This window comes from Procambarus clarkii, chromosome 26 (genome assembly GCF_040958095.1).
Source record: "Procambarus clarkii isolate CNS0578487 chromosome 26, FALCON_Pclarkii_2.0, whole genome shotgun sequence".
Taxonomy (NCBI): domain Eukaryota; kingdom Metazoa; phylum Arthropoda; class Malacostraca; order Decapoda; family Cambaridae; genus Procambarus; species Procambarus clarkii.
In genome coordinates this window covers 29912828-29932939 of record NC_091175.1, presented here as the reverse complement: position 1 = coordinate 29932939, position 20112 = coordinate 29912828, and the positions used below count along the sequence as shown (strand labels likewise).

At 40.6% G+C, this 20112-nt stretch overlaps 1 long non-coding RNA gene across 1 annotated transcript; it reads right to left on the bottom strand.

Moving 5' to 3' along the window:
• Positions 1–8253: 8253 nt before the first annotated feature.
• LOC138369044 (uncharacterized) lies at positions 8254–15620 on the bottom strand. Its single transcript, XR_011229735.1, has 4 exons — positions 15540–15620; positions 9549–10435; positions 9047–9117; positions 8254–8331 (listed from the first exon to the last, which is right to left on the bottom strand). It is a non-coding gene; the product is annotated as an uncharacterized lncRNA (long non-coding RNA).
• Between the last annotated feature and the right edge of the window lie 4492 nt (positions 15621–20112).

Here is a 20112-nt window from a genome sequence, read left to right as displayed (position 1 = left end):
AAAACCCAGTATATAGGCAAGACAACAATATCTCTTTCTAGGCGTTTAACGATGCATAAGCAACAGGGCTCCATTAAGGAACATATAATCTCTTCCCACAACCAAACCATCGCCAGAGAAATCCTAGTAAACAACACAGAAATCATCGATAGATACAGCGATAGCAGGCGGCTTGACGTTTGCGAGGCACTACACATCAAGAAGTCAACACCAGCAATCAACACCCAATTATTGCACAACTATATTCTACCCACCTCAAGACTCCGCTCCAATATAGAAGCATCAAGAAATATGGACCAATAGGCTTTCTACAAACACTTCTATTCAATATCCATTGTTTCGTGTTCTGTCTTGTGTTGATGAAATTAATACCCTATTAATACCACCTCTTGTTCTGTCTTGTGTTGATGAAAATAATACCCTATTAATGCCACCTCTTGTTCTGTCTTGTGTTAATGCCACATCACCCCTTCCACCTCACTCAAATGTAGATATAAAATCGGAGATGCGTAAGTTCTATTCAGTTGTGTATTTGTGAACTAAAGTCTTTGAAAATGTAATAAGTTTTACGAAACGCGCTCGTGTCGCGTCAGACTAGAAATAAAAATGAATTTTGGAGAATTGATTTTTGATTTACCTCCAACAGTGAAAAGAAATGTACGAAAGATTGAGAAAATTCATGTTAGAATTATTAATCTTACTTTTTCGGTCATATTAAATAATATATGTCTACAGGAAAGACTGCTACCAAAATATACTAATATATATATATATATATATATATATATATATATATATATATATATATATATATATATATATATATATATATATATATATATATATATATATATATATATACAGTCACACACGGGGATTATAACTACACAAAATATGTACAGTTCAGTCTTCCTCCGAAGACACTGGATACTCGGCGGTGCTCACTCTGGGTAGCCCTGGTTCCTTCTTCCTTGGCCCACGATAAATCCACTATGACTACCACGAATCTACCCTGGCCACAGGCCAGCCAAATCACAGTCCCACTGGGTGCTTCGTCCTGGAGGCCTTCAAACACAATCCAGCCTGTAGCTGACAGGTAGCGATCAGCCTCGCTGTTTAGGCGACTCCATGATTGATACTAGGGTTGCGAGCCCTAGGCAGGACCCTCGTGTGACCCGCTGGTCACTCTCCTCATTAAGCACCACAGTGGCTAGTCTCTTCCACCAGCCAACCCCGGATAAGGCGAAGAATTAGGGTTGACATGATAGGGATTTACAAGTAGGCTAATGGACATAGCAAAGGGGTTATTAATATGGTATTAAAAGTCTCAACACACACAGACGAGGAGTCACAAAAACTTGGTTGAAATATGTTGACTGAACCTCACACTAAAAAGTGATGGAACGACGAAGTTCCGGTCCGTCTTGGACCAGTCACAATTCGATCAACACAAGGCAAAACATGAACAAATGGGTATGAATTTGAAAAGTTTAAATTTAGAAATAGCCTGGGTAAATGTTGGTTTGGTAACAGTGTACACAATTCGAAGGGCAAATTACCGCATAGCATAACAGTTGAAGGATCTCTTGATTGTTTCAAGCGTAGGTTTTTATATATATGTGAATGGGGTTGGGTGGATATAAATAGGAACTTCTTCGACAGCGATGCCATCTGCTAATAGGCCATCTGCTAATAGGCCATCTGCTTTTACCTTCATTCCTATGTTCATATGAATGGACATTCATATGAACATAGGAATGTTCATATGAACAAAGAGGGATATTAATAGGGTATTAAAAGTATCAACGCATAATAAAACTCAAAACAATGAATATAAACTGGATAACTATAAATATGGGAATGTTCTGGGTAAATACAGATTCGGTAACAGGACTGTCGATTTGTGGACCCTCTTACTGCAAAACGTAGGGGGATATTAATAATAGTATTAAAAGTATCAACACAAGACAACACGAAACAATGAGTATAAATTGGATAAGATTAGATTTATAACACTTTCGCACTATCGGCGTTCTGAAAAAAATCATACCCTATGTGCTTTCTGCGTTTCGGGCGCCTTCGCGGTAAGACCGAAAAAGTGTACACTCTTTTGACTGTCCTGCCAATAATTGAAGGCACACGTATTTAAATTTGGTATCACTGTGTTCGCAATAAAATTGTCTATAAGAACATACCTATAAAATGCCCCCAAAGCATAAGGAATATCAACACCAAATAAAAAACTATTCAGATCACTCGCTCTCAACGAGTTTCAGATGCAAACAGCAACAAAATGTTTCCACTCTCCTAAAGGGTGCGAAGCCTACAGTTGTCCTACATCGCTAATTGTGGTATCATTGGAATCGCAATAAAATTCTCTACACGGACATATGCATATAAACATACGCGTTCTGTTTTGTGTCTGGAGAGTTACTCTAGTTACTGGTAACTCTCCAGACAAAACAGAACGCTTTAAAAGAGACTAACGTCGTCTATGCCTTCAAATGCCCTCTTGGGGACTGTAAGCTCCAAAAAACCCAGTATATAGGCAAGACAACAACATCTCTTTCTAGGCGTTTAACGATGCATAAGCAACAGGGCTCCATTAAGGAACATATAATCTCTTCCCACAACCAAACCATCGCCAGAGAAATCCTAGTAAACAACACAGAAATCATCGATAGATACAGCGATAGCAGGCGGCTTGACGTATGCGAGGCACTACACATCAAGAAGTCAACACCGGCAATCAACAGCTAATTAATGCACAACTATATTCTACCCACCTCAAGACTCCGCTCCAATATAGAAGCATCAAGAAATATGGACCAATAGGCTTTCTACAAACACTTCTATTCAATACCCATTGTTTCGTGTTCTGTCTTGTGTTGATGAAATTAATACCCTATTAATGCCACCTCACCCCATCCAACTCAATAAAATGTAGATATAAAATCGGAGATGCGTAAGTTCTATTCAGTTGTGTATTTGTAAACTAAAGTCTTTGAAAATGTAATATATGTAATGTAATACAGGGAGGACAACGGCATCGAGCCAGTCCTCAGGGACTGACGACAACTCCCAGATCCGATTATACAGACTCAGTAAATACTGAGACGTGCTCGGAGGGAGATGGCGAAGCATCTCATAATGAATACCATCGGAGCCCACCGCCGTAGAACCTCAGAGGGCCAGGGCAGAACGAAGTTCAGAGAGAGAGAAGGGATCATTATAGGGAAGCTGAAGATGAGTGCAGAAATCTAAAGGACGAGACTCAAGGACAGGTTTACGAAGAAGGAAAGATTGGGGAAGATGAAGACCAGAGCTACCAGAAGAAAAGTGGGAACCCAGTTCGGAAGCGACCTGCAACGGGTCCGCCACAAGAGTATCATGGAGGTGAAGGACCGGTGAAACATCGGGAACGAACTTACCCGCTATCTATCGGATACGCTTCCAGATCTGGGCCAGAGGGGTTTCGGACGTAATTGTTGAGACATAAGATGCCCAACATTCACGTTTAGCCGTACGGATGGCCCTACGGGCCACCGCACTCGCTTTCCGAAAGAAAAGAAAAGAATCGGTCGTCTGCCTACGGCGGTGCCTCTTCCAGGCTGTACGCTTACAGCGGACAGCCCGAGCACAGTCTGCATTCCACCAGGGAACGCACTTCCGTGGACCCCGAGAGGAAGAGCGAGGAATAGAGCGGAGGGCAGCGTTGAAGACAGTGTCATGAAAAAGGAGGAGAGCGCGAGAGAGAGGCAGAAGGGAGAGGTCAGAGAGAGCAGCACTGAGGGTAAATAGGGTCCAGTCTGCCTTAGCAAACTGCCACCTAGGGAAAGAGAGGGAAGGGCGAAACGAGAAAAAGGAAACAAGGATGGGGAAATGATCACTTCCATGGAGGTCATCAAGAACCTGCCACGTGAAATCTAAGTAAAGAGAAGAAGAGCAGAGAGAAAGATCAAGACAAGAAAGGGTGCGAGTCCGAGAGTCCAAATGAGTGGGCTCACCAGAATTCAGAAGAGACAGGGAAGAAGAGAGGAGAAACGGCTCAAGGAGGCGACCCCGGGTATTCGTCAGAACGTCACCCCAAAGAGAATGACGACAATTGAAGTCACCCAGCAGGAGCACAGGCTCCGGCAAGGAGTCTAGGAGGTGTTTCAAATCAGGGAGAGCGGGACACTCGGGGGGAGATAAATGGAACAAATCGTGTACCATTTCCCCACAAAGATACGAGCAGCAGAACAATGGAGAGGCGAAGGAAAAAGCAAAGGAACAAAGGGAACATCGGCACGAATCAAGAGAGCAGAAGAATTAGAAGCCTCAGCAATGGCTGGGAGGGGAGAGAAAGGAATAGCCACGAAAACGACCAGGACGAGCACCAAGCATCGGCTCCTGGAGACAGACACAAAGGGGCGAAAACCACGAAATCAGAAGTTGGAGTTCGAGGAAATTAGCGTAATACCCTCGAACGTTCCATTGAAGAATGGACAACGACCAGAAGAGAAAGGACAAAAACAGAGAACAAGGAAGAAACAAAGGCGAAAGAGCAACAGGGCACGTTAAAGAATATCTGGGTCGGGATCAGGGTCAGCAAAGTCAGGGTTAGGGGGCATGGGTAAACTGAGCAAAGACGGAGGGAAGGAAACGGGAGAACAGATCAGAGGTGGGCGGGCAGGGTCCGGAGGAGGAGGAGGAAGAGGAGGAGACAACGGAGAGGAGCAGGCAAGGACAGCAGCAGGAAGAGGAGGGGTAGAAAGAGGGGAGCGTACCTCAGCAAGGGCAGCAACTGAGAGGGAAGCGGGGGCTAAAGAAACCTGCATAGCAGGAACAGGGGGCGCAACCACCGAAATGGAAGGGGAAGGAGCGAGAGAGGCAGAAGTAGGGGCCAAGGAAGAAAGCGAAACCTTCTTACCCGCCGGGGAGGAGGAAGGAGAGGAGTCAGGTTTACGCTTCTGACGTAAAGAGACGGGTGTTCCAGCAACCACGCACTGGGCAACGGATTCTAGCGTCTCAACAGGAGAAGCTGAACGAGAGCACACATGACGGCCGTTTGGAGAGCGATGGACATCAGCCCGCACCGACAGGCGGCAGGGAGAGTCAAGAGACGGAGGGGAAGGATGGGAAGGAGGAACGGAGGGAGACGAGGAAGAAGACACAGGAGACACGACAGACCGGGTAGAAGGAAGGGAACCCCAGACAGAGGACCAGGAGGAGGATCCTTTGGGAGAGAACCCAAAGGAACAGAGGAGGGGGCAGTGGGCGCATCAGGGGCCAAGGCCCGGAAACGGTTGTGAGTCTGAGGAAGGCGGGAAGGACGAGGAGAGGAAGAGGGCAACACGCGAGCATAAGAGATATTAGCATAAGGCGGGAGCCGGCGAACCTGGCGTCTCGCCTCAGGAAAAGATAAACGCTCCCGGTGCTTCAAGTTGAGGACGGCTGCCTCAAGCTTGTAATGGACACACGCACGGGAGAAGGCAGGATGGGCCTCACCGCAGTTGAGGCAACGAGCCTGGGGAGAAGTGCACTCCGACTTAAGAGTGACCTTCGCCACCACACAAAGGACAGAGAGAGACAGTCCCGGAGCAGCGGAGGGCACCATGCCCAAACCTCCAGCACTTGTTGCAGAGCCGAGGAGAAGGAATGTACTCCTGGACAGAGCACCTGGCACCAGCAAGAATGACAGAGGGTGGAAGGGTCCTACCATCAAAGGTAATCTTCACAACCCGGAGGGGTTGACGGCGACTACCACGAGGGGGACGAGTAAACGTGTCCACCTGGAGAATAGAATGGCCCTGGGCAGCAAGGATATGTCGAATATCGTCGTGGCAGTCGCGCAGGTCCCGAACACCGGTCGCAACATAGTGCCAACACTGGCATTCAACTGAGCGTTTTTCGAGACCCGAACAGGGGTCTCGCCAAGGCAGGATAAGGCAGCCAAGCGGGAAGCAGCATCCTGAGAAGGAGCAGCAACGACACTTGTACCGAGACGAGAGGGGTTGAAAGTAATGGAGGCATCCACGGAATCAACAAGATATCGATGGAGGGAGAAATCGTCAGGAGGCGCAGAATCAAGAGGGAGGAGATCAAAATATTTGGCCCACGAAGCGGGACCAAACAAGGCTTGATAGGTAGCAGAACTGGAAGGAATCGAGCAAGGGCGGCCGTGACGAGGACAGCGGTGAGAACCCCCAGAGAGAGGGGTTAAAAGACAACTAGAGAAGGAGCCGCGCCAGGGGACGAGGTAGTCACCACTGGGGGCTTGGGGCTCGACCCAACCACATAGGAGGGAGGGGAGCCAGGGTAAGGAGTCAGACAGGCCAAAGGAGGAGCAAGGTCGGGGCCCAATGCAGCGGAGGCTACAGAGCCTGGTCTTCCAATACGGACCGACTCGGGGGGCTTGGTCGCCCACCCCACGAGCTTGAGAAGGTAAACCAGAAGCAGGCGAAACAGGAGTTATCATTACGAAAAGAAGAATTCATTCACGAATATGCCCCCACACCCATCATGGAGCCACAATTAGAGGCAGGACACCCAACAAGAAGCTATCGCCGATCTTGCCAAGGCCTCCTAGGGGTGCGTCGTGAGTATACGCCCCACAATTGCCACCTTAAGAAACCGACAGTCTGTCGAGATCGGGTTCAGTGACGAAAGGGGTTTTGACAATAAAAGGTTCCCCTCGCTCTCGACGTCGGGTACTGCAGTTCTACGGGTGCAAGAGTATGCTTCCTCCAGCACCCGGGCGTCAAAACAGAATAAGTCCAAGGGAAGAACCAGAACGAGCAAAAGGTCGGCAGGAAACTGCAAGCAGATAGGAGAAAAGGGGGGAGAAAAACGAAACAGAAGGAAAAGGAAAAGATGCCCAGCAGAATTGGAGAGGACAGCAGCAGGAGCACAAGTCTAGAAAAGGACAGAGGACATCACACTCAGCCGCCCACTAAGCGGCTTAAAACTTAAGATGTAATCATATATGGGCTTCCATGATCAGAGAAATTGTACTTACGTCATCCCTAAACTTTTAAAATTAATCTCTCTACGTCTTATAATATTTTTTTAAATGGGTTTATTGTCAACTCATTCGGGAATCCTCAGGTCGCGGGATAAGTTCTCTCGGCCGTTCAACCCGTTAGGTTCGTTTGGATGGCCAAATTATCTTGGCCGTCCAAACCATTATGGTCCCACACGCACGCTGCCAATAATGTGAGAACTAAGATTTTAGTACAAGAATTAAAGAAGACAAGATGTGCGAGATTCTCACTCAAGAGGGCTTAAAATAGTTTACTCTAGCCATGCGGTGACGTCCCAGGTATTGCAATAATATTAAACTTTAATTCATAAAGTTTAATATTATTGCATTATTTTAACCTGAATAATATTTAATTTTAATCTGAATAATATTTAAAAATGCCTATATTTGATAAGTTTGTAGTTAGGATTAAAAGCTAAAAATCATGGCGGATTATTATTAGTTTTAAATAGTTAATTGTTATAATTGGGAAATTTCCTATTTTAAGTGTAAAATGATCCAGTTATAAATGAATATGTATTATTAAAAGGAAAGTCACTCTTTACTATCTTTGTGATATTTTTGTTTAAACATTTTTTGCACCTAATTGGAAAATAAGATTTCTGGTATATATACAATTTATTAATGATAAGATACAATTTGTATAACATTCATGTTTATAAAAATACTAAAGGGAGACAAATTCAGTTTTAGTAATGGTCATCGAACTACCCATTACTCGTTAATTTAAGAACAAATTATAATTTACATATAATTTCTTATTATGAGAAGCTTTGTCTTGGTCGTCTAGATTCTGTTTGTCCGTTCGTTTTAATCTTTTCATTTTTCCTCGGAGGAATCTACAAACTTTGTCGTCTTTTCAGTTGTCTAGATTTTATTTATTCATTGTAGCCTCAATATAGGAATACAGGGTAATAGTTTTACCAAAGGTTGTTGGGTATTATTCAGGCTGTTGACATGTTATTAGATTCCACAGCATTCTTTGAGAAATACTCCTTAAAGTTCACCCTTGGGACACCGATATTGGTTCGGCGGGATATGTCTGCAGAGTTTCACGTTTTTTATGATTGCTTTATGTTGTGAGAGAACCTTGGGCGTCTTGAAATAGCAAAGTTCCTTATCTACCCAGCATCACTTAAATAAGGACGTGGGGGTTAAATCTTTCTTAAAGTGTAGACCTCTTGTTCAGGAGGGCAACTAGCTCCTTTCTCAGATCAAACCGCTCCGGCGACTTTTGAACCTTTACATACGACATTCTTATCCAAACTTCCCATGCCTTTTAAGACGTCGAGCTTCGGTGTACTTAACTGAGGATAAGAAAACACGTTAATATGGATACAGTGCACAAATAGTAATTATATATATAAATCATTTAAAGAATGACAAAGCTTAAATTACATTCTAGAAAATTGAAGAATAAATAAATTTATGAATAAATCTATAGGAAAAAAAAAGGCCCTCAGTAGGGTTCGAACCTACGACTGGGATGATCTCAGACGCATCTTATTCGACTGCGCCACGACAGGGTAAAAAAGAAAAAAAAGTCATTTTTAGTGCACCAGCCCTCACAAGGATCCCACAGCTTCAACAGGAACAAGGTTCGAACCCTCATCACGGGCCTTATGGATTTGTTCATTTGATGCATCACGCTATTGTGATTTCTGAGTAATCAGATACTGGTTCGGTAACATGGTAGAAATTGTGCGGAAGCAATTACCGCATAACATAAGTGGGGTACATCTATTGTTTCAAGCGTAGGTTACACATATGTTTGAGACTGGATGGATATAAACAAGAGCCGTCTCGTATGGGCCAATATGCTATCTGCAATTGCTCATTCTTATATTCTTAACTTTTTAATGGGGTTAATACATGCAATGAAGCTAAATTTTTGACCGAGACATTAAGTGGTACGAAATGGACGAGGATTAATCGAACATTTAAGAAACCATTACATCTTTCCTTTGTTATGGCGGTTTAGTTTGCATTTAGAGCAATTTAATGAGAGGTTGTTGTACTTACCATAAACTTTTCAATTAGTTAACGAATTATGTATACAACATCTGTCTGGTCAAGCTCATTTACCCCGCCATCTGTGAAATTACGAAATAGGAATGTTATTTAATATTCAACCTGCTATATATATATAATATATATATATATGCAAATTCAGATTTTCTTTAAAACAAATATACATAGTTTTACCGATAAATTTATACAGTCACTAATGTTGGTACCTTTCAAACTTAAAGTATACAATAGGTATTTTAGTCATGGTTCAACTGACAGTACGTGTCTAGGGACCCCGAGTTAAAACCCATTGCAGTCCTTTATTTTAGTGCATATATATCACCATTTAAAAGCAAGAACAAAAATACTAGAACCTAACGTGGCTTCTTTCACTACAAGCTTAAGAGAACCAGCCTAGTTTGGAGGATAATCTGTTGATCTTTGACAAATTTCCCACTGACCAATTCTAACTCTTCTTCACTACTCATTTATTAACACTGTCCCAACTCCTTACCCGTCTAGTATGAAGTAGCCGAGGGTGATGTGCCTGTAGTCTGGAACGGCTGCAACATGTTCCATCTTCTTGGCTTTTCCTCACGGAGAGGATCTCAGTTCTTTCATGTGTGCAGGCGACGAGTCAACGTGGCTAGAGTATGTCGACCAGACCACACTAGAAGGTGAAGGGACGACGACGTTTCGGTCCGTCCTAGACAATTCACTTGGCATTGGCTAATTCCAAGCCACCCTTTGAAAATACCACTACTGTATTCGTATATTGTGGCTAAGGAGAATGAATCCGACACAAACACCATTTAGACGAGAAAGAAGTTTAAGACTACGACAAAGTTTGTCGATTTCTCAGACGACGACTGAAAACCGAAACAAACAGCCAGCTTCGTCTTAGATGGCCTAGGGAATTTTGACACAAGTGTCATCTTCGTAAAGATTCACAATCTTTTCGATCTGCGGCGGGTGATTGCCCTACTGGACAACCAAGGTCTACGCCTACAGAATTACAGTTTTGAGAACAACGTCACATTATTCAAGCGACGGCGGGTGAATGAGAATGAACTTGCTTATTACAAGAGACCCAGCATTCATACCTAATATCGGGAAATCATAAGAGATCTGATCAAATCTGCAAATATTCCCCGCCGAACGAAAATCTCCATTCCAAGGGTGGGGTTCAAGGAGTATACCCTGAAGTATGCTTCTCAATCTACAAATATGCCCATGTCAAGTGGGAACTTTGCTAATTCCCAGCCACCCTTTGAAAATACCTCTACCGTGTATTCATATATTGTGGCTCAGATGAATGAACCTGACAAACACCATTTAGACGGGAGAGAAGAAGTTTAAGACGACGACAAAGTTTGTCGATTTCTCAGACGACGACTGAAACTGAAACAGACAAGGAGGACAGTCAAGACGACGCCAGAGCTTGTCATAATTACAAATTATATGTAAATTATAAAATGTTTTTTTAATTCAGTATTTTTATAAACATATGATTTATGATTTAAATAATATGATTTACAAACATGATTTGTATCCGATTATTGTATATAATAAAAATATATAAAAATATATGTATATAAAATAATGTATATATGTATATAAAAAATTAATAAATTTTATTGTATAAAAAATGCAGGGGGTAATGATGTTGGACAAGTTAGGAGTGAGGAACTAACAGATTCAGGATAGCCATTGAATTAGGAGCAAGGGAGGAATCCCGATCATATGTGGCATTCTTCCAAGAAAGGGAGTGGGAAATGAATGGATGTCGAGGGCACTTTGTCAATTGCCGGCTGGAAGGATTTCAAATCAAATGCAATATCTTTCATAGACAAATGGGAACACTTGAATGGAAGAAATGAAATGTATGCTCGTGATGGGGTGCATCTATGGAGGGCTGGGGTTGTTGCGAGCTCGTTGGAACCAGTGGTTAGAGGTGTTTGGGTTTAAACTGTTAGTAGATAGTGGTACGGGAATTTGGAGGAAGAAGGTAATAAAAGTGTGGGAGAAAGACATTGGCGAAATGATCAGGGAAAGAAAAGGGCCTCAAAATAACAATTCACTTACAGTATATTACACTAACACTAGACGTCCAAGAAAAAATTAACGAATTAAATGCTCTTGTCTGCACAAAAAAAAAAAAAAAATTGCACTTACCGAAACGTGGATCAATGTAGAAAATAGATAACTATTAGCCGAATATCAAATAAATGGATTTAAACCATTTCACACAGATCGATATATTAGACGAGGAGAGGGAGTAGCCATACATGTTAGGGACAATTAGAAATGTAGTCTCAAAGAGGGAATCAAAACCGAGCCACAAACTATTTGGATAGAATTAAATGAAAAAGCAAATAATATAATAAGAGATATATAGGCCACCAAATTTAGACAATGGAAGCAAAGCATCTATGGGATGAAATATCAAAAGCATCTTTAACAGTATGTCATGGGCGACTAATTTTAGTGGAATAAATTGGTTTAACAAAACAGGGAATGGTGAAGCAGAAGATTTTAGAATTAATTGACGATTGCTTTCTTACACAACACATTGAGGAACCAACGCGGGAAAATAATATTTTAGATTGTGTTAACCAACAGCGAAACAAATTAATGACATCGAAATAGGTTGTGAGCTAGGGAACAGTGATCACAAAGAAATCAGATTTAGCATAGAACGGAAGAGATCTGTAGGAGAACATTTTGTTACAGTGCCTGATTTTCGAAAAGTTGATTTTAATAGCCTAAGAAATTTTTTGGGTCAAATAGATTGGAAAGTCTTGGGTATGGGCCGGTCTTTGAGCGAGACATGAACCTAGCGATAGGCGACGTAAAAGGGGATTTCGATGTAGATAAAATATATAACTAAAAATATTCTAAAAGCACAGTAACGTAGTATACCATACAAATTTAATAAATCGAATACTAAAGACCCAAAGTGGATAACAAAGAATTTAAAGAACCTTATAGGTAAAAAGAGCTTTGCACAAAAGGATTAAGAATGGGGAAGTCAGTTTAGAACAGGAATTCGTATAACTAGTTAAAAATGTTATAAAAAAGATATTAGGAAAGCAAAAAAAAAAAACTGAAGTTCGCATAGCAGAGCAAGCAAAGTCAAATCCTAAAGGGTTTTTTCAGTTATATCGAACTAAGACTAGGGAAAGGATAGGTCCATTAAAAACCGAGACAGGTCAAATAACGGATAATGACAAGAATAGTATTTAACAAATATTTTATATCTGTATTTACTAAAGAAGAACTTAACAATATGCCTTCAGCTGAACAAGTCTCTGGGTGGGGATGAGGACAGGTCGACTAGTTTAGCAGTTACCAGGGAGGATGTAATTAAACAATTAGTAAAACTAAAACCAAACAAATCCCCAGGGCCGGATGAAGTGTTTGCCAGGGTGCTTAAAGAATGCAAAGAGGCGCTTTCCGAGCCACTGTCTACCATATTTAATAAATCAATAAAGTTAGGCAGAGTGCCAGATTCATGGAAGGTAGCTAATATGGTACCAACTTTTAAGAAAGGAGATATATCACTTGCGTCAAACTATCGGCCAATTAGCCTAACTTCTATTGTGGGACAGTTACTCGAATCAATAATTGTAAATACAATTCTTCATCTTTAAAAAGAAATTAATAAACGAGTTGCAACATGGTTTTACAAATGGCTGTTCATATTTAACAAATTTGCTAACTTTTTATTCCAGCATAGTTGAGGCAGTTGATAGTGGTAAGGATTGTGATTTGTACCTTTACTTTAGCAAAGCATTTAATACAGTGCCACATAAAAGACTAGTTAAAAAAATAGAAGCTCAGGGTATTGGGGGAGCTGTATAAGATTTGATTAGGGCATGGCTATTTCAAAGGAAGCAGTATAAATGGGGTTAAGTCAGTGGGATAAATTTAATGGAGTACCTCAGGGCTCTGTCCTGGGACCTCTGTTGTTTATAATATATATAAATGATTTAGATTCAGGTTTGAGTAGCAACATCTGCAAATTTGCAGACTATACAAAAATCAGTAGGGAAATCAACACGAAAGACTATCACTTCAAGTTGATCTAAATAGGGTTTTAAAATGGTCAAAAGACTGGTAGATGCAGTTTAATGCTAATAAATGGACGGGTTTGAGACTAGGTAATGATAGAGTTACAAGATAAGAGCTAGAAGGTGTCAAGACCGCGAAGTCAGATTGCGAAAAGGATCCGAGAGTTATGATTAGTAAGAATTTAAAACCAAACTAGCAATGCATGAATGTTCGTAATAAAACGAATAGGACACTGGGATTTATTAATCTAAGCATTAGTAACAAGACACCTGGTGTAGTTCTTTAGCTATATCTTTCTCTGGTTAGGCCCCATTTAGATCATGCAGTCCAGTTTTGGTCGCCGTACAATAGAATGGATGTAAATTCCAAGGAACGTGTCCAGCGTAGGATGAGAGTTAATTCCCGAAATTAGAAGTCTTTCATATGAAGAAAGATTAATAAAGCTTAAATTGCATTTACTGGAAAGACGAAGAGTTAGGGGTGACATGATAGAAGCTTACAAGAGGATGAATGGACATAAAGGGGATATTAATAGGGTATTTAAAGTATCAACTCAAGACAGAACACGAAACAATGGGTATAAATTGGACAAGTTTAGACTTAGGAAAGACTTGGGTAAATACTGGTTCGGTAACAGGGTTGTTGATATGTGGAACCAATTACCGCGTAACGTGGTGGGGTCCCTCGATTGTTTCAAGCGCGGGTTGAACATTTATATGAGTGGGATTGGGTTGGTATAGATAGGAGCTGCCTCGTATTGGCCACTAGGCCTTCTTCAGTTACCTTTGTTCTTATTCTCAAGTCTACTGTCGTCCTGGACCAGTCTCATGTCGAAAACTCTTCTTCACTAGCTTTCCAATTAGACATTTTGGATGCGATCCAAATTGAAAAAAAACCATCTTCAATATATAGGCAAGCGGGGAAGGAAATCTTTGAAGAAATACAAGGCAACAGGTACGGAAGGCAAGGTGTAATAAAGGGGGAAATTATAGGAAAAAGAAAGTTATAGAAAACTAGATAAAAAGGGTAGGCTTATGTTAAGTCGTGTTAGAAACTTTAGAACATTTTAGTATATACTCTTAAAGGGAAAAGTCAACAGCAACAAAGCCAGGCCTTAAGGCGATTCAGAAGAGCATTGTTTGCGTCTGCAGACAACACTTGTTCAAGTCTCATTTCATCAGCAGACTGAAGTAGGTCGCTACAAAAAGTGTTAGGCGAACTTTGTCTGGAGGACGAAAGGTATTAGTAACAGTTTAAGTCCAGATATGAAGGAAAGGCAAAGCCCAGTGCACCTAATGTTGGTGGCAGGATGAAAAAGATCTTTTAGCTTGATAATAGGCAAAGTAGATAAAAATGAGAAGGCTAAACAAGGCCAGAGAATGATTACAAAGAAAATATCAGAATAAAGGAATCGAGCCTTAAACTTAGAGCGCGGAAGAAGACATGGGAGGACATTTCTAAAGAACGCAAGAATAAAAGACAACGGCAGAATGACAATTGGCCCGTACGAAGCATCTTATTCGCAAGATTCCAATTCATGTCCAACCCATATTGGACACAAAGAAGGGAGCCACAACTTCCATGTTACGCGGTAATTTGTTCCATAAATCATCCCTGTTACCTAATCAGTATTTACCCGTGTCTTTCCTAAAGTTTAAACTTTTCCAACTTATACCTATTGTTTCGCGTTCCGTCTTTTTTTTTACTCTACATTCCCCTTTATGACCATTTTTCCACTTAAACTTCTCATGTCAACCCCCCCCCCCCCCTTAACTTCAACTTTCAAGAGGCTGCAATTTAAGCTTTATATTAAATTATTTCTATCCGAAACATCTTTTAAATTTGGAGAATTAACTTTGCCATCCTACACTAGACACGTTGGAGCGAGTTTATTTGCATTCTATAGTACGGGGACTAAAACCGAAGTGCACAATATAAATGGGGCCTAACCAGAGCAAGATACAGCTTAAGAACACCAGGTGTCTTGCGACTAACACCGATTAATGAATACCAGCGTCTTATTTGCCTTATTACGAACATTGTTAGGATCCAACTGTCATGGATACTTTTATCCATATTACCCAAATACGTGGGTATCTTATGTGAAGATATATTATCTAATTGCCACTACGTTAAATGTACAGTTACATATACTTTAAGACTAACAATGAGAGTCGCGCTACTCCATCAATTTTTCTCTTCCGAGCCATTTACTTCCCTAGACTACGAAACAATAAACTTATCTACTATGAAACAGTAAAGCAGTTTTTGAGGCTCCCTCAGCCAACTACACCTATATATTCCGTCTACGACGGAATTATAATGTATATTCCGTCTAAGACGGAATATATTAATATACTTTATATACTGGAACCCCAAACGTCGTTAACCAAACCATCTTCCACTGGTATTTCGAAAGATAGAGGATCACCTCGACGTAATTTTTAGAGAAGGCCGGCCACACACACACACACCTACGCCGTATCGAATGGTGGGGAGTGAGTAGAGTACTGGCTTCTGCCCACATTCCGTCAGGTACTCATTGCCTCGCCCGGTGATTCTGATTGGCCATCAGAATTCCCGCCACCGGACGATCGTTAGCGATCGCTGGTCGTTAACAACCCTGCATGGTTGTTAACGTCGTTCTCCCTGCACCATTGAGCAAGAAAAATATTACTCTTAATACCACCAATTCTATTCCGATGCGACGCATTACGGAACTTTACGTAACACTCCTCCCCCCCCCTAGAAGGTGAAGGGACGACGACGTTTCGGACGACAGACCGAAACGTCGTCGTCCCTCCACCTTTTAGTGTGTGGTTTGGTCAACATACTTTAGCCACGTTATTGTGACTCAACGCCTGCACTCTTCCCCCCTTAAATAAGTGTTGTCTCGGAGCATCCAAACAAACTTTCTTCGACGAATGTAGTACTATCCATTTTACGTCCATCATACAATGATTCAACTCGTTCTAGTCATGACACGTCTCATTAGACATACATTATAATTTCCTTCTGAAGATGTATTAATATACGAAAGTACTTGAGGAAATTCCTGTTTCAATTCAGGAAATAGTGTTAAGTTTCAATAGTGTTAATCCATTTTCAATAGTGTTAATCCAGTTTCAATAGTGTTAACTAACAGGGAAACACAAATTAAGGACATCGAAATAGGGAGTGAGCTAGGGAACAGTGATCATAAAGAATTCAGATTTAGCATTCAATGGAATAGATCTGTAGGAGAAAATTCTGTTAAAGTGCCTGATTTTCGAAAAGCTGATTTCAATAGCCTAAGACTTTTTTTGGGTCAAATATATTGGAAAGTCTTGGGTATGGGGTGTGGGCCGGTATTGGAGCAAGACGTTAGCCCAGAGATAGGTGACGTAAAAGGGGTTTTCGATGTGGATTCAAAATATAACCTATTTAAAAATATTCTAAGCGAAGCCCAGGAATGTAGTATACCATATAAAATGAATAGATCGAATACTAATGATCCAAAGTGGATAACAAAGGATCTGAAGAACCTTTTAGGTAAAAAGAGAGCGTGGTACAAAAGGATTAAGAATGGGGAAGTCTGTTTAGACCAGGAATTCGTACAACTGGTTAGAAATACTAAAAGAGAGATAAAGAAAGCAAAAAGAAACTATGAAGTTCGCATAGCAGAGCAAGCAAAATCAAATTCTAAAGGGTTTTTCCAATTATACCGAACAAAAATTAGGGAGAGAACAGGTCCATTAAAAACTGAGATAGGTCAAATAACAGATAGTGATGAAGAGATGAGTAGTATTTTTAATAAATATTTTGTATCTGTATTTACTAAAGAGGAACCTAACAATATCTAAAAGTATCAACACACGCAGACGAGGAGTCACAAAAACTTGGTTGAAATATGTTGACTGAACCTCACACTAGAAAGAGATGGAACGACGAAGTTCCGGTCTGTCCTGGACCAGTCACAATTCGATCAACACAAGGCTAAACATGAACAAATGGGTATAAATTTGAAAAGTTTAAATTTAGAAATTGTCTGGGTAAATGTTGGTTTGGTAACAGTGTACACAATTCGAAGAGCAAATTACCGCATAGCATAACAGTTGAAGGATCTCTTGATTGTTTCAAGCGTAGGTTTTTATATATATGTGAATGGGGTTGAGTGGATATAAATAGGTACTTTTTCGATAGCGATACCATCTGTTAATAGGACATCTGCTTTTACCTTCATTCCTATGTTCATATGAATGGACATTCATATGAACATAGGAATGTTCATATGAACAAAAAGGGATATTAATAGGGTATTAAAAGTATCAACGCATAATAAAACTCCAAACAATGAATATAAACTGGATAACTATAGATATGGGAATGTTCTGGGTAAATACAGATTCGGTAACAGGACTGTCGATTTGTGGACCCTATTACCGCAAAACATAGGGGGATATTAATAGTAGTATTAAAAGTGTCAACACAAGACATAACACGAAACAATGAGTATAAATTGGATAAGATTAGATTTATAATAGACATGGGTAAATACTGGTTCAGTAACAGAGTTGTTGATTTGTAGAACCAATTACCGCCTACTGTGGTGGAGGTGGGGTCCTTCAATTGTTTCAAGAGTTGGATGGACATGTATATGAGTGGGATTGGGTGGCTATAAATATCAGTTGCCTTGTATGGGCCAATAAGCCTTCTGCAGTCACCTTCTTATGTTCTTAACTGTTGCACCAAGAGAATCTCATTCTTGCTCTAATGAGATATTTTCCATCAATAGCATGTTGATGTTGTCTCTCAATCGACTACTATAACAAAATTTATCATAGTACGGGCTATTGCGTGCTGTAGTGGCTCAGTGATATATCCATTTATTTCAGATACTAGGCATAAACTCCATGTCACCAGACTTCACCTGATATGATTTAGCTCATAAGGCGCCGAACCAACTCAGACCCTCTCTTGCTTCCCCAGTTCTTTCCTGGTCGTGCTGTTTGTTTACGCTCGTCCGTTGTTGTAACCATGGCAAAGACTAATCCATTTGAGAAGAGTTACTTCTCACCCCGCAAGATTCAGATGAGAGAACAAAATACAATTCTGAAGCTTTCCACCGCCAAAATTTCCAAACTCAGGCGCAGAAATACGTCCTTGCATCGATATGTTATGTTGAAGAACCTCAAGAAACGGGTGGAGCAGGAGATAACGAGAAACAGGTTAGAATATATGGAAGAATTATTTAACGGTAAGTTCTCCCCTTAGCTTCTTCCTCCTGCTGACCATATGGTTTGTTATAAAAAGGATCTGGGTTGTATGGGCCAATAGGCCTTCAACATTTACCTTCATTCTTATTTCTTAACTAATGTAAGAGCGGAGCCTTTGTTCGACAGTTTCATTAACTTTCATGACATTTATGAAACAAAATTGATGACATTCATAAACTATTGGATCCATTACCTCCCAGCATCACCTGTAGCGAAGTCTGCAAATAGCTATTGCAAATTAATGCAAATATGACAATGGGATTTGTTTCTCGAACAGTCAGTAATAAATCACCTAGTGCTATATTTTGCAGCCATACCTTGCTCCATTTACATTATCCTGCACTATCCCAATTGTATACAATTAATAAATTTTCTGGTATTCGTTGCGATTGCGCAGGCGGGTTGCGAAAGGGATCAGGGGGATATACGAGATATAATTAGCAAGAATTTAAACCCAAAAAATCAATACAAAAATATTAGTAAAAAGTCAAATAGGATACTAGGATTAATTAATCGTAGCCTTAGTAATAAGAAACCTGGTGTTGTTCTTCAGCTATATATTACTACTGTTAGGCCCCCTGTAGATTATGCAGTTCAGATCGTATCAACATACTATGGAATGGATAATAATTTACTAGAACGTGTCCAGCGTAAGATGACGAAGGTATTCTTGCAAATTAGAAATCTATCATAGTAAAAACGATTGACGAAGGTTAAATTACATTATATGGAAAGGCGATGAAATAGGGTTGAGATGATAGGGATTTACAAGTGGGCTAATGGACATAGAAAAGGGGTTATTAATAGGGTATTAAAAGTCTCAATACACACAGGCGAGGAGTCACAAAAACTTGGCTGAAATATGTTGACTGAACCTCACACTAAAAAGTGATGGAACGACGAAGTTCCGGTCCGTCTTGGACCAGTCACAATTCGATCAACACAAGGCAAAACATGAACAAATGGGTATAAATTTGAAAAGTTTAAATTTAGAAATGGCCTGGGTTAATGTTGGTTTGGTAACAGTGTACACAATTCGAAGGGCAAATTACCGCATGGCATAACAGTTGAAGGATCTCTTGATTGTTTCAAGCGTAGATTTTTATATATATGTGAATGGGGTTGGGTAGATATAGATAGGAACTTCTTCGACGGCGATGCCATCTGCTAATAGGCCATCTGCTTTTACCTTCATTCCTATGTTCATATGAATGGACATTCATATCAACATAGGAATGTTCATATGAACAAAAAGGGATATTAATAGGGTATTAAAAGTATCAACGCTTAATAAAACTCAAAACAATATATATAAACTGGATAACTATAGATATGGGAATGTTCTGGGTAAATACAGATTCGGTAACAGGACTGTCGATTTGTGGACCCTATTACCGCAAAACATAGAGGGATATTAATAGTAGTATTAAAAGTGTCAACACAAGACATAACAAGAAACAATGAGCATAAATTGGATAAGATTAGATTTATAATAGACATGGGTAAATACGGGTTCGGTAACAGAGCTGTTGATTTGTAGAACCAATTACCGCCTACTGTGGTGGAGGTGGGTTCCTTCAATTGTTTCAAGAGTGGGATGGACATGTATATGAGTGGGATTGGGTGGTTATAAATAGCAGTTGCCTTGTATGGGCCAATAGGCTTTCTGCAGTCACCTTATGTTCTAAACTGTTTCACCAACAGAATCTCATTCTTGCTCTAATGATCCATTTGTGAAGATGTGAGTGG